Genomic DNA, 14400 nt, shown 5'->3' with positions numbered 1-14400 from the left:
CGTTCAAATACCCGACCCGAGTTAGAAAATTCAAAAACAAATGCAAAAAAATTTTAAAAATTAAAAAACATCATCCAGACTTCGTTTCAAGGCGAAACGGGCAAGGACAAGCCGAAAAATAGAGAACAAAAATAATTTCCTTCCTATCCGTTCGAACCCGACCCGAGTTTGAAAATTCAAAAATAAATGCAAAAAAATTTTAAAAATTAAAAAACATCTTCCAGGCTTCGTTTCAAAGCGAAATGGGCAAGGACAGGCCGAAAAATAAAGAACAAAAATAATTTCCTTCCTATCCGTTCGAATACCCGACCCGAGTTAGAAAATTCCAAAACAAATGCAAAAAAAATTTAAAAATTTAAAAACATCTTCCAGGCTTCGTTTCAAGGCGAAACGGGCAAGGACAGGCCGAAAAATAGAGAACAAAAATAATTTCCTTCCTATCCGTTCGAATACCCGACCCGAGTTAGAAAATTCAAAAACAAATGCAAAAAAAATTTAAAAATTAAAAAACATCTTCCAGGCTTCGTTTCAAGGCAAAACGGGCAAGGACAGGCCGAAAAATAGAGAACAAAAATAATTTCCTTCCTATCCGTTCGAATACCCGACCCGAGTTAGAAAATTCAAAAACAAATGCAAAAAAATTTTAAAAATTAAAAAACATCTTCCAGGCTTCGTTTGAAAGCGAAACGGGCAAGGACAGGCCGAAAAATAAAGAACAAAAATAATTTCCTTCCTATCCGTTCGAATACCCGACCCGAGTTAGAAAATTCCAAAACAAATGCAAAAAAAATTTAAAAATTAAAAAACATCTTCCAGGCTTCGTTTCAAGGCGAAACGGGCAAGGACAGGCCGAAAAATAGAGAACAAAAATAATTTCCTTCCTATCCGTTCGAATACCCGACCCGAGTTAGAAAATTCAAAAACAAATGCAAAAAAAATTTAAAAATTAAAAAACATCTTCCAGGCTTCGTTTCAAGGCGAAACGGGCAAGGACAGGCCGAAAAATAGAGAACAAAAATAATTTCCTTCCTATCCGTTCGAATACCCGACCTGAGTTAGAAAATTCCAAAACAAATGCAAAAAAATTTTAAAAATTAAAAAACATCTTCCAGGCTTCATTTCTGGCGAAACGGGCAAGGACAGGCCGAAAAATAAAGAACAAAAATAATTTCCTTCCTATCCGTTCGAATACCCGACCCGAGTTAGAAAATTCCAAAACAAATGCAAAAAAATTTTAAAAATTAAAAAACAATATCCAAGCTTCATTTCTGGATGAAACGGGCAAGGACAGGCAAAAAAATAAAGAACAAAAATAATTTCCTTCCTATCCGTTCAAATACCCGACCTGAGTTAGAAAATTCAAAAACAAATGCAAAAAAATTTTAAAAATTAAAAAACATCATCCAGACTTCGTTTCAAGGCGAAACGGGCAAGGACAAGCCGAAAAATAGAGAACAAAAATAATTTCCTTCCTATCCGTTCGAACCCGACCCGAGTTTGAAAATTCAAAAATAAATGCAAAAAAATTTAAAAATTAAAAAACATCATCCAGGCATCATTTCAAGACGAAACGAGCAATGACAGGCCGAAAAATAAAGAACAAAAATAATTTCCTTCCTATCCGTTCGAATACCCGACCCGAGTTAGAAAATTCCAAAAGAAATGCAAAAAAATTTTAAAAATTAAAAAACAATATCCAAGCTTCATTTCTGGATGAAACAGGCAAGGACAGGCCAAAAAATAAAGAACAAAAATAATTTCCTTCCTATCCGTTCGAATACCCGACCCGATTTAGAAAATTCAAAAACAAATGCAAAAAAATTTTAAAAATTAAAAAACATCATCCAGACTTCGTTTCAAGGCGAAACGGGCAAGGACAAGCCGAAAAATAGAGAACAAAAATAATTTCCTTCCTATCCGTTCGAACCCGACCCGAGTTTGAAAATTCAAAAATAAATGCAAAAAAATTTAAAAATTAAAAAACATCATCCAGGCATCATTTCAAGACGAAACGAGCAATGACAGGCCGAAAAATAGAGAACAAAAATAATTTCCTTCCTATCCGTTCGAATACCCGACCCGAGTTAGAAAATTCCAAAACAAATGCAAAAAAATTTTAAAAATTAAAAAACAATATCCAAGCTTCATTTCTGGATGAAACGGGCAAGGACAGGCCAAAAAATAAAGAACAAAAATAATTTCCTTCCTATCCGTTCGAATACCCGACCCGAGTTAGAAAATTCAAAAACAAATGCAAAAAATTTTTAAAAATTAAAAAACATCATCCAGGCTTCATTCCAAGACGAAACGGGCAAGGACAGGCCGAAAAATAGAGAACAAAAATAATTTTCTTCCTATCCGTTCGAACCCGACCCGAATTAGAAAATTCAATAATAAATGCAAAAAAATTCCAAAAATTAAAAAACATCATCCAGGCTTCATTTCAAGACGAAACGGATGAAGACAGGCCGAAAAATAGAGAAGAAAATAAATTTCCTTCCTATCCTTTCGAACCCGACCCGAGTTTGAAAAATCAAAAATAAATGCAAAAAAATTAAAAAAATTAAAAAACTTCATCCAGGCATCTTTTCAAGACGAAACGGGCAATGACAGGCCGAAAAATAGAGAACAAAAATAATTTTCTTCCTATCCGTTCAAACCCGACCCGAGTTAGAAAATTCGAAAATAAATGCAAAAAAATTTTAAAAATTAAAAAACAACATTCAGGCTTCATTTCTGGATGAAACGGGCAAGGACAGGCCGAAAAATAGAGAACAAAAATAATTTCCTTCCTATCCGTTCGAATACCCGACCCGAGTTAGAAAATTCAAAAACAAATGCAAAAAAAATTTAAAAATTAAAAAACATCTTCCAGGCTTCGTTTCAAGGCGAAACGGGCAAGGACAGGCCGAAAAATAGAGAACAAAAATAATTTCCTTCCTATCCGTTCGAATACCCGACCCGAGTTAGAAAATTCAAAAACAAATGCAAAAAAATTTTAAAAATTAAAAAACATCTTCCAGGCTTCGTTTCAAAGCGAAACGGGCAAGGACAGGCCGAAAAATAAAGAACAAAAATAATTTCCTTCCTATCCGTTCGAATACCCGACCCGAGTTAGAAAATTCCAAAACAAATGCAAAAAAAATTTAAAAATTAAAAAACATCTTCCAGGCTTCGTTTCAAGGCGAAACGGGCAAGGACAGGCCGAAAAATAGAGAACAAAAATAATTTCCTTCCTATCCGTTCGAATACCCGACCCGAGTTAGAAAATTCAAAAACAAATGCAAAAAAAATTTAAAAATTAAAAAACATCTTCCAGGCTTCGTTTCAAGGCGAAACGGGCAAGGACAGGCCGAAAAATAGAGAACAAAAATAATTTCCTTCCTATCCGTTCGAATACCCGACCCGAGTTAGAAAATTCAAAAACAAATGCAAAAAAATTTTAAAAATTAAAAAACATCTTCCAGGCTTCGTTTGAAAGCGAAACGGGCAAGGACAGGCCGAAAAATAAAGAACAAAAATAATTTCCTTCCTATCCGTTCGAATACCCGACCCGAGTTAGAAAATTCCAAAACAAATGCAAAAAAAATTTAAAAATTAAAAAACATCTTCCAGGCTTCGTTTCAAGGCGAAACGGGCAAGGACAGGCCGAAAAATAGAGAACAAAAATAATTTCCTTCCTATCCGTTCGAATACCCGACCCGTGTTAGAAAATTCAAAAACAAATGCAAAAAAAATTTAAAAATTAAAAAACATCTTCCAGGCTTCGTTTCAAGGCGAAACGGGCAAGGACAGGCCGAAAAATAGAGAACAAAAATAATTTCCTTCCTATCCGTTCGAATACCCGACCCGAGTTAGAAAATTCCAAAACAAATGCAAAAAAATTTTAAAAATTAAAAAACATCTTCCAGGCTTCATTTCTGGCGAAACGGGCAAGGACAGGCCGAAAAATAAAGAACAAAAATAATTTCCTTCCTATCCGTTCGAATACCCGACCCGAGTTAGAAAATTCCAAAACAAATGCAAAAAAATTTTAAAAATTAAAAAACAATATCCAAGCTTCATTTCTGGATGAAACGGGCAAGGACAGGCAAAAAAATAAAGAACAAAAATAATTTCCTTCCTATCCGTTCAAATACCCGACCCGAGTTAGAAAATTCAAAAACAAATGCAAAAAAATTTTAAAAATTAAAAAACATCATCCAAACTTCGTTCCAAGGCGAAACGGGCAAGGACAAGCCGAAAAATAGAGAACAAAAATAATTTCCTTCCTATCCGTTCGAACCCGACCCGAGTTTGAAAATTCAAAAATAAATGCAAAAAAATTTTAAAAATTAAAAAACATCTTCCAGGCTTCGTTTCAAAGCGAAATGGGCAAGGACAGGCCGAAAAATAAAGAACAAAAATAATTTCCTTCCTATCCGTTCGAATACCCGACCCGAGTTAGAAAATTCCAAAACAAATGCAAAAAAAATTTAAAAATTAAAAAACATCTTCCAGGCTTCGTTTCAAGGCGAAACGGGCAAGGACAGGCCGAAAAATAGAGAACAAAAATAATTTCCTTCCTATCCGTTCGAATACCCGACCCGAGTTAGAAAATTCAAAAACAAATGCAAAAAAAATTTAAAAATTAAAAAACATCTTCCAGGCTTCGTTTCAAGGCAAAACGGGCAAGGACAGGCCGAAAAATAGAGAACAAAAATAATTTCCTTCCTATCCGTTCGAATACCCGACCCGAGTTAGAAAATTCAAAAACAAATGCAAAAAAATTTTAAAAATTAAAAAACATCTTCCAGGCTTCGTTTGAAAGCGAAACGGGCAAGGACAGGCCGAAAAATAAAGAACAAAAATAATTTCCTTCCTATCCGTTCGAATACCCGATCCGAGTTAGAAAATTCCAAAACAAATGCAAAAAAAATTTAAAAATTAAAAAACATCTTCCAGGCTTCGTTTCAAGGCGAAACGGGCAAGGACAGGCCGAAAAATAGAGAACAAAAATAATTTCCTTCCTATCCGTTCGAATACCCGACCCGAGTTAGAAAATTCAAAAACAAATGCAAAAAAAATTTAAAAATTAAAAAACATCTTCCAGGCTTCGTTTCAAGGCGAAACGGGCAAGGACAGGCCGAAAAATAGAGAACAAAAATAATTTCCTTCCTATCCGTTCGAATACCCGACCTGAGTTAGAAAATTCCAAAACAAATGCAAAAAAATTTTAAAAATTAAAAAACCTCTTCCAGGCTTCATTTCTGGCGAAACGGGCAAGGACAGGCCGAAAAATAAAGAACAAAAATAATTTCCTTCCTATCCGTTCGAATACCCGACCCGAGTTAGAAAATTCCAAAACAAATGCAAAAAAATTTTAAAAATTAAAAAACAATATCCAAGCTTCATTTCTGGATGAAACGGGCAAGGATAGGCAAAAAAATAAAGAACAAAAATAATTTCCTTCCTATCCGTTCAAATACCCGACCCGAGTTAGAAAATTCAAAAACAAATGCAAAAAAATTTTAAAAATTAAAAAACATCATCCAGACTTCGTTTCAAGGCGAAACGGGCAAGGACAAGCCGAAAAATAGAGAACAAAAATAATTTCCTTCCTATCCGTTCGAACCCGACCCGAGTTTGAAAATTCAAAAATAAATGCAAAAAAATTTAAAAATTAAAAAACATCATCCAGGCATCATTTCAAGACGAAACGAGCAATGACAGGCCGAAAAATAAAGAACAAAAATAATTTCCTTCCTATCCGTTCGAATACCCGACCCGAGTTAGAAAATTCCAAAACAAATGCAAAAAAATTTTAAAAATTAAAAAACAATATCCAAGCTTCATTTCTGGATGAAACAGGCAAGGACAGGCCAAAAAATAAAGAACACAAATAATTTCCTTCCTATCCGTTCGAATACCCGACCCGAGTTAGAAAATTCAAAAACAAATGCAAAAAAATTTTAAAAATTAAAAAACATCATCCAGACTTCGTTTCAAGGCGAAACGGGCAAGGACAAGCCGATAAATAGAGAACAAAAATAATTTCCTTCCTATCCGTTCGAACCCGACCCGAGTTTGAAAATTCAAAAATAAATGCAAAAAAATTTAAAAATTAAAAAACATCATCCAGGCATCATTTCAAGACGAAACGAGCAATGACAGGCCGAAAAATAGAGAACAAAAATAATTTCCTTCCTATCCGTTCGAATACCCGACCCGAGTTAGAAAATTCAAAAACAAATGCAAAAAAATTTTAAAAATTAGAAAACATCATCCAGGCTTCATTCCAAGACGAAACGGGCAAGGACAGGCCGAAAAATAGAGAACAAAAATAATTTTCTTCCTATCCGTTCGAACCCGACCCGAATTAGAAAATTCAATAATAAATGCAAAAAAATTCCAAAAATTAAAAAACATCATCCAGGCTTCATTTCAAGACGAAACGGATGAAGACAGGCCGAAAAATAGAGAAGAAAATAAATTTCCTTCCTATCCTTTCGAACCCGACCCGAGTTTGAAAAATCAAAAATAAATGCAAAAAAATTAAAAAAATTAAAAAACTTCATCCAGGCATCTTTTCAAGACGAAACGGGCAATGACAGGCCGAAAAATAGAGAACAAAAATAATTTTCTTCCTATCCGTTCAAACCCGACCCGAGTTAGAAAATTCGAAAATAAATGCAAAAAAATTTTAAAAATTAAAAAACAACATCCAGGCTTCATTTCTGGATGAAACGGGCAAGGACAGGCCGAAAAATAGAGAACAAAAATAATTTCCTTCCTATCCGTTCGAATACCCGACCCGAGTTATAAAATTCAAAAACAAATGCAAAAAAAATTTAAAAATTAAAAAACATCTTCCAGGCTTCGTTTCAAGGCGAAACGGGCAACGACAGGCCGAAAAATAGAGAACAAAAATAATTTCCTTCCTATCCGTTCGAATACCCGACCCGAGTTAGAAAATTCAAAAACAAATGCAAAAAAAATTTAAAAATTAAAAAACATCTTCCAGGCTTCGTTTCAAAGCGAAACGGGCAAGGACAGGCCGAAAAATAAAGAACAAAAATAATTTCCTTCATATCCGTTCGAATACCCGACCCGAGTTAGAAAATTCCAAAACAAATGCAAAAAAAATTTAAAAATTAAAAAACATCATCCAGACTTCGTTTCAAGGCGAAACGGGCAAGGACAAGCCGAAAAATAGAGAACAAAAATAATTTCCTTCCTATCCGTTCGAACCCGACCCGAGTTTGAAAATTCAAAAATAAATGCAAAAAAATTTAAAAATTAAAAAACATCATCCAGGCATCATTTCAAGACGAAACGAGCAATGACAGGCCGAAAAATAAAGAACAAAAATAATTTCCTTCCTATCCGTTCGAATACCCGACCCGAGTTAGAAAATTCCAAAACAAATGCAAAAAAATTTTAAAAATTAAAAAACAATATCCAAGCTTCATTTCTGGATGAAACGGGCAAGGACAGGCCAAAAAATAAAGAACAAAAATAATTTCCTTCCTATCCGTTCGAATACCCGACCCGAGTTAGAAAATTCAAAAACAAATGCAAAAAAATTTTAAAAATTAAAAAACATCATCCAGACTTCGTTTCAAGGCGAAACGGGCAAGGACAAGCCGAAAAATAGAGAACAAAAATAATTTCCTTCCTATCCGTTCGAACCCGACCCGAGTTTGAAAATTCAAAAATAAATGCAAAAAAATTTAAAAATTAAAAAACATCATCCAGGCATCATTTCAAGACAAAACGAGCAATGACAGGCCGAAAAATAGAGAACAAAAATAATTTCCTTCCTATCCGTTCGAATACCCGACCCGAGTTAGAAAATTCCAAAACAAATGCAAAAAAATTTTAAAAATTAAAAAACAATATCCAAGCTTCATTTCTGGATGAAACGGGCAAGGACAGGCCAAAAAATAAAGAACAAAAATAATTTCCTTCCTATCCGTTCGAATACCCGACCCGAGTTAGAAAATTCAAAAACAAATGCAAAAAATTTTTAAAAATTAAAAAACATCATCCAGGCTTCATTCCAAGACGAAACGGGCAAGGACAGGCCGAAAAATAGAGAACAAAAATAATTTTCTTCCTATCCGTTCGAACCCGACCCGAATTAGAAAATTCAATAATAAATGCAAAAAAATTCCAAAAATTAAAAAACATCATCCAGGCTTCATTTCAAGACGAAACGGATGAAGACAGGCCGAAAAATAGAGAAGAAAATAAATTTCCTTCCTATCCTTTCGAACCCGACCCGAGTTTGAAAAATCAAATATAAATGCAAAAAAATTAAAAAAATTAAAAAACTTCATCCAGGCATCTTTTCAAGACGAAACGGGCAATGACAGGCCGAAAAATAGAGAACAAAAATAATTTTCTTCCTATCCGTTCAAACCCGACCCGAGTTAGAAAATTCGAAAATAAATGCAAAAAAATTTTAAAAATTAAAAAACAACATTCAGGCTTCATTTCTGGATGAAACGGGCAAGGACAGGCCGAAAAATAGAGAACAAAAATAATTTCCTTCCTATCCGTTCGAATACCCGACCCGAGTTAGAAAATTCAAAAACAAATGCAAAAAAAATTTAAAAATTAAAAAACATCTTCCAGGCTTCGTTTCAAGGCGAAACGGGCAAGGACAGGCCGAAAAATAGAGAACAAAAATAATTTCCTTCCTATCCGTTCGAATACCCGACCCGAGTTAGAAAATTCAAAAACAAATGCAAAAAAATTTTAAAAATTAAAAAACATCTTCCAGGCTTCGTTTCAAAGCGAAACGGGCAAGGACAGGCCGAAAAATAAAGAACAAAAATAATTTCCTTCCTATCCGTTCGAATACCCGACCCGAGTTAGAAAATTCCAAAACAAATGCAAAAAAAATTTAAAAATTAAAAAACATCTTCCAGGCTTCGTTTCAAGGCGAAACGGGCAAGGACAAGCCGAAAAATAGAGAACAAAAATAATTTCCTTCCTATCCGTTCGAACCCGACCCGAGTTTGAAAATTCAAAAATAAATGCAAAAAAATTTAAAAATTAAAAAACATCATCCAGGCATCATTTCAAGACGGAACGAGCAATGACAGGTCGAAAAATAGAGAACAAAAATAATTTCCTTCCTATCCGTTCGACTACCCGACCCGAGTTAGAAAATTCAAAAACAAATGCAAAAAAATTTTTAAAATTAGAAAACATCATCCAGGCTTCATTCCAAGACGAAACGGGCAAGGACAGGCCGAAAAATAGAGAACAAAAATAATTTTCTTCCTATCCGTTCGAACCCGACCCGAGTTAGAAAATTCAATAATAAATGCAAAAAAATTTCAAAAATTAAAAAACATCATCCAGGCTTCATTTCAAGACGAAACAGATGAAGACAGGCCGAAAAATAGAGAAGAAAAAAAATTTCCTTCCTATCCTTTCGAACCCGACCCGAGTTTGAAAATTCAAAAATAAATGCAAAAAAATTAAAAAAATTAAAAAACCTCATCCAGGCATCATTTCAAGACGAAACGGGCAATGACAGGCCGAAAAATAGAGAACAAAAATAATTTTCTTCCTATCTGTTCAAACCCGACCCGAGTTAGAAAATTCGAAAATAAATGCAAAAAAATTTTAAAAATTAAAAAAGAACATCCAGGCTTCGTTTCAAGGCGAAACGGGCAAGGACAGGCCGAAAAATAGAGAACAAAAATAATTTCCTTCCTATCCGTTCGAATACCCGACCCGAGTTAGAAAATTCAAAAACAAATGCAAAAAAATTTTAAAAATTAAAAAACATCTTCCAGGCTTCGTTTCAAAGCGAAACGGGCAAGGACAGGCCGAAAAATAAAGAACAAAAATAACTTCCTTCCTATCCGTTCGAATACCCGACCCGAGTTAGAAAATTCCAAAACAAATGCAAAAAAAATTTAAAAATTTAAAAACATCTTCCAGGCTTCGTTTCAAGGCGAAACGGGCAAGGACAGGCCGAAAAATAGAGAACAAAAATAATTTCCTTCCTATCCGTTCGAATACCCGACCCGAGTTTAAAATTTGGAAAATAAATGCAAAAAAATTTTAAAAATTAAAAAACATCATCCAGGCTTCATTTCAGGACGAAACGGGCAAGGACAAACCGAAAAATAGAGAACAAAAATAATTTCCTTCCTATCCGTTCGAACCCGACCCGAGTTTGAAAATTCAAAAATAAATGCAAAAAAATTAAAAAAATTCATCCAGGCATCATTTCAAGACGAAACGGGCAAGGACAGGCCGAAAAATAGAGAACAAAAATAATTTTCTTCCTATCCGTTCAAACCCGACCCGAGTTAGATAATTCGAAAATAAATGCAAAAAAATTTTAAAAATTAAAAAACAACATCCAGGCTTCATTTCTGGATGAAACGGGCAAGGACAGGCCGAAAAATAGAGAACAAAAATAATTTCCTTCCTATCCGTTCGAATACCCGACCCGAGTTAGAAAATTCAAAAACAAATGCAAAAAAAATTTAAAAATTAAAAAACATCTTCCAGGCTTCGTTTCAAGGCGAAACGGGCAAGGACAGGCCGAAAAATAGAGAACAAAAATAATTTCCTTCCTATCCGTTCGAATACCCGACCCGAGTTAGAAAATTCCAAAACAAATGCAAAAAAATTTTAAAAATTAAAAAACATCTTCCAGGCTTCATTTCTGGCGAAACGAGCAAGGACAGGCCGAAAAATAAAGAACAAAAATAATTTCCTTCCTATCCGTTCGAATACCCGACCCGAGTTAGAAAATTCCAAAACAAATGCAAAAAAATTTCAAAAATTAAAAAACAATATCCAAGCTTCATTTCTGGATGAAACGGGCAAGGACATGCCAAAAAATAAAGAACAAAAATAATTTCCTTCCTATCCGTTCGAATACCCGACCCGAGTTAGAAAATTCAAAAACAAATGCAAAAAAAATTTAAAAATTAAAAAACATCATCCAGACTTCGTTTCAAGGCGAAACGGGCAAGGACAAGCCGAAAAATAAAGAACAAAAATAATTTCATTCCTATCCGTTCGAACCCGACCCGAGTTTGAAAATTCAAAAATAAATGCAAAAAAATTTAAAAATTAAAAAACATCATCCAGGCATCATTTCAAGACGAAACGAGCAATGACAGGCCGAAAAATAGAGAACAAAAATAATTTCCTTCCTATCCGTTCGAATACCCGACCCGAGTTAGAAAATTCAAAAACAAATGCAAAAAAATTTTAAAAATTAAAAAACATCATCCAGGCTTCATTCCAAGACGAAACGGGCAAGGACAGGCCGAAAAATAGAGAACAAAAATAATTTTCTTCCTATCCGTTCGAACCCGACCCGAGTTAGAAAATTCAATAATAAATGCAAAAAAATTCCAAAAATTAAAAAACATCATCCAGGCTTCATTTCAAGACGAAACGAATGAAGACAGGCCGAAAAATAGAGAAGAAAAAAAATTTCCTTCCTATCCTTTCGAACCCGACCCGAGTTTGAAAATTCAAAAATAAATGCAAAAAAATTAAAAAAATTAAAAAACTTCATCCAGGCATCTTTTCAAGACGAAACGGGCAATGACAGGCCGAAAAATAGAGAACAAAAATAATTTCCTTCCTATCCGTTCAAACCCGACCCGAGTTAGAAAATTCGAAAATAAATGCAAAAAAATTTTAAAAATTAAAAAACAACATCCAGGCTTCATTTCTGGATGAAACGGGCAAGGACAGGCCGAAAAATAGAGAACAAAAATAATTTTCTTCCTATCCGTTCAAACCCGACCCGAGTTAGATAATTCGAAAATAAATGCAAAAAAATTTTAAAAATTAAAAAACAACATCCAGGCTTCATTTCTGGATGAAACGGGCAAGGACAGGCCGAAAAATAGAGAACAAAAATAATTTCCTTCCTATCCGTTCGAATACCCGACCCGAGTTAGAAAATTCAAAAACAAATGCAAAAAAAATTTAAAAATTAAAAAACATCTTCCAGGCTTCGTTTCAAGGCGAAACGGGCAAGGACAGGCCGAAAAATAGAGAACAAAAATAATTTCCTTCCTATCCGTTCGAATACCCGACCCGAGTTAGAAAATTCCAAAACAAATGCAAAAAAATTTTAAAAATTAAAAAACATCTTCCAGGCTTCATTTCTGGCGAAACGGGCAAGGACAGGCCGAAAAATAAAGAACAAAAATAATTTCCTTTCTATCCGTTCGAATACCCGACCCGAGTTAGAAAATTCCAAAACAAGTGCAAAAAAATTTCAAAAATTAAAAAACAATATCCAAGCTTCATTTCTGGATGAAACGGGCAAGGACAGGCCAAAAAATAAAGAACAAAAATAATTTCCTTCCTATCCGTTCGAATACCCGACCCGAGTTAGAAAATTCAAAAACAAATGCAAAAAAAATTTAAAAATTAAAAAACATCATCCAGACTTCGTTTCAAGGCGAAACGGGCAAGGACAAGCCGAAAAATAGAGAACAAAAATAATTTCATTCCTATCCGTTCGAACCCGACCCGAGTTTGAAAATTCAAAAATAAATGCAAAAAAATTTAAAAATTAAAAAACATCATCCAGGCATCATTTCAAGACGAAACGAGCAATGACAGGCCGAAAAATAGAGAACAAAAATAATTTCCTTCCTATCCGTTCGAATACCCGACCCGAGTTAGAAAATTCAAAAACAAATGCAAAAAAATTTTAAAAATTAAAAAACATCATCCAGGCTTCATTCCAAGACGAAACGGGCAAGGACAGGCCGAAAAATAGAGAACAAAAATAATTTCCTTCCTATCCGTTCGAACCCGACCCGAGTTTGAAAATTCAAAAATAAATGCAAAAAAATTAAAAAAATTAAAAAACTTCATCCAGGCATCATTTCAAGACGAAACGGGCAATGACAGGCCGAAAAATAGAGAACAAAAATAATTTTCTTCCTATCCGTTCAAACCCGACCCGAGTTAGATAATTCGAAAATAAATGCAAAAAAATTTTAAAAATTAAAAAACAACATCCAGGCTTCATTTCTGGATGAAACGGGCAAGGACAGGCCGAAAAATAGAGAACAAAAATAATTTCCTTCCTATCCGTTCGAATACCCGACCCGAGTTAGAAAATTCAAAAACAAATGCAAAAAAAATTTAAAAATTAAAAAACATCTTCCAGGTTTCGTTTCAAGGCGAAACGGGCAAGGACAGGCCAAAAAATAGAGAACGAAAATAATTTCCTTCCTATCCGTTCGAATACCCGACCCGAGTTAGAAAATTCCAAAACAAATGCAAAAAAATTTTAAAAATTAAAAAACATCTTCCAGGCTTCATTTCTGGCGAAACGGGCAAGGACAGGCCGAAAAATAAAGAACAAAAATAATTTCCTTCCTATCCGTTCGAATACCCGACCCGAGTTAGAAAATTCCAAAACAAATGCAAAAAAATTTCAAAAATTAAAAAACAATATCCAAGCTTCATTTCTGGATGAAACGGGCAAGGACAGGCCAAAAAATAAAGAACAAAAATAATTTCCTTCCTATCCGTTCGAATACCCGACCCGAGTTAGAAAATTCAAAAACAAATGCAAAAAAATTTTAAAAATTCATCCAGGCATCATTTCAAGACGAAACGGGCAATGACAGGCCGAAAAATAGAGAACAAAAATAATTTTCTTCCTATCCGTTCAAACCCGACCCGAGTTAGATAATTCGAAAATAAATGCAAAAAAATTTTAAAAATTAAAAAACAACATCCAGGCTTCATTTCTGGATGAAACGGGCAAGGACAGGCCGAAAAATAGAGAACAAAAATAATTTCCTTCCTATCCGTTCGAATACCCGACCCGAGTTAGAAAATTCAAAAACAAATGCAAAAAAAATTTAAAAATTAAAAAACATCTTCCAGGCTTCGTTTCAAGGCGAAACGGGCAAGGACAGGCCGAAAAATAGAGAACAAAAATAATTTCCTTCCTATCCGTTCGAATACCCGACCCGAGTTAGAAAATTCCAAAACAAATGCAAAAAAATTTTAAAAATTAAAAAACATCTTCCAGGCTTCATTTCTGGCGAAACGGGCAAGGACAGGCCGAAAAATAAAGAACAAAAATAATTTCCTTTCTATCCGTTCGAATACCCGACCCGAGTTAGAAAATTCCAAAACAAGTGCAAAAAAATTTCAAAAATTAAAAAACAATATCCAAGCTTCATTTCTGGATGAAACGGGCAAGGACAGGCCAAAAAATAAAGAACAAAAATAATTTCCTTCCTATCCGTTCGAATACCCGACCCGAGTTAGAAAATTCAAAAACAAATGCAAAAAAAATTTAAAAATTAAAAAACATCATCCAGACTTCGTTTCAAGGCGAAACGGGCAAGGACAAGCCGAAAAATAGAGAACAAAAATAATTTCATT

The sequence above is a fragment of the Quercus robur genome, chromosome 10, assembly GCF_932294415.1.
Source record: "Quercus robur chromosome 10, dhQueRobu3.1, whole genome shotgun sequence".
Taxonomy (NCBI): domain Eukaryota; kingdom Viridiplantae; phylum Streptophyta; class Magnoliopsida; order Fagales; family Fagaceae; genus Quercus; species Quercus robur.
This window is presented reverse-complemented; position numbering follows the sequence as displayed.